Source organism: Octopus bimaculoides, chromosome 21 (genome assembly GCF_001194135.2).
Source record: "Octopus bimaculoides isolate UCB-OBI-ISO-001 chromosome 21, ASM119413v2, whole genome shotgun sequence".
Lineage (NCBI taxonomy): Eukaryota > Metazoa > Mollusca > Cephalopoda > Octopoda > Octopodidae > Octopus > Octopus bimaculoides.
In genome coordinates this window covers 37,339,617-37,341,017 of record NC_069001.1, presented here as the reverse complement: position 1 = coordinate 37,341,017, position 1,401 = coordinate 37,339,617, and positions in this window count along the sequence as shown.

Below are 1,401 nucleotides of genomic sequence, written 5' to 3'. Positions count from 1 at the left end.
TATATATATATATATATGATGAGATTAAGTTTCTGTCTACTGAATCCACTCACAGCTGAAATGTATAGAAGTCACTAGCCCAAAGGTGCCACACAGTGGAACTGAACCTGGAATCATGTGGTTGGGAAAGAAACTTCTTACCACACAGTCATGCCAGCACCTATAAACATATTTATCTGGCATTATTTACTGACTGCCTTACATTTACGAAATGTTTGTTTATCTAAATGAAAATTTCAACCCAGAAAAATGAATGGAATGTCAGCAAACTGTTCCCCTGCCAGCTATTTTCAATGTGTGGATGACAACAAAAACACAAAAACAACACCCCACCCTTGTGCCCAATCATTCTTACACAAACCATCACAGCCAGAAATTCAAGTTTTGTATCCTGTATGGCAATTTCTTTAGACCAAAATATAGACTGTAAATATTTGATCTGAAAGGGTAATGTCAGAAAATAGTTTATTTATGATAAACTTGGAGTTTCATATTTTATTTCTGTCTACAGTTTTTATATAGTTTTTACACTCACAGAATCCATCATTGTCAAGGAGCATTTTCTTGTTACTTAGTATTCCCACTAGTATTGGTGCCGAGAGAAAAGCACCCAGGGTACTCTATAAGGTGGTTGGCACTAAGGAGGGTGACAAACCATAAAACCCATGCCAAAGCAGACATAGGAGCTGAGTGGTTGGTAATAAAGTCACAGGAAAAGAAATCACAGTTATAAAGTTACAATTTTGTCAAGGTAAAAAAAGTCACAATTAATTTATGGGATCCAGACAAAACCCCTCTAGGACAAAACCCCCTTGGACAAAACTCCCCCAGTCAAAACCCCTGTGACTTTTTTTTACCTGGATTCAGAAGATCAATGCAACCCTCTGGATCATCAGATTCTGTGGAACTGTCAAACTTATGCCAACAGAGAAGACAGATATTAAATGCTGGTGATGATGATAACTCATCATGTATCTTTTACTTGTTTCAGTCATCGAACTGTGGCCATGCTGGGGCAATGCCTTGAACTGTTTAGTCAAACAAATCAACTCCACTACTTTTTTTTCATAAATCAGGTACTTATCCCATCTATCATTTTGGGAAAACTGCTAAGTTACATGGATATAAACAAACCAACACCAGTCAAGTAGTGGCGGCGGGGGTGGGGTGGGGGTTGGTGACAACATATACACAAACACGCACACATATCTATATACGTATGTGACATGCTTCCACCCAGTTTCCATCTATCAAATTCAATCAGAAGGTATTAGTCGGCCTGGGGTTATAGCAGAAAACATTCGTCCAAGGTGTCACACAGTGGGACTGAACCCAAAACCCATGTACTTGTAAATCATACTTCTTAATTACACAGCCATGCTGTCTGTCTCCCCCCCCCCC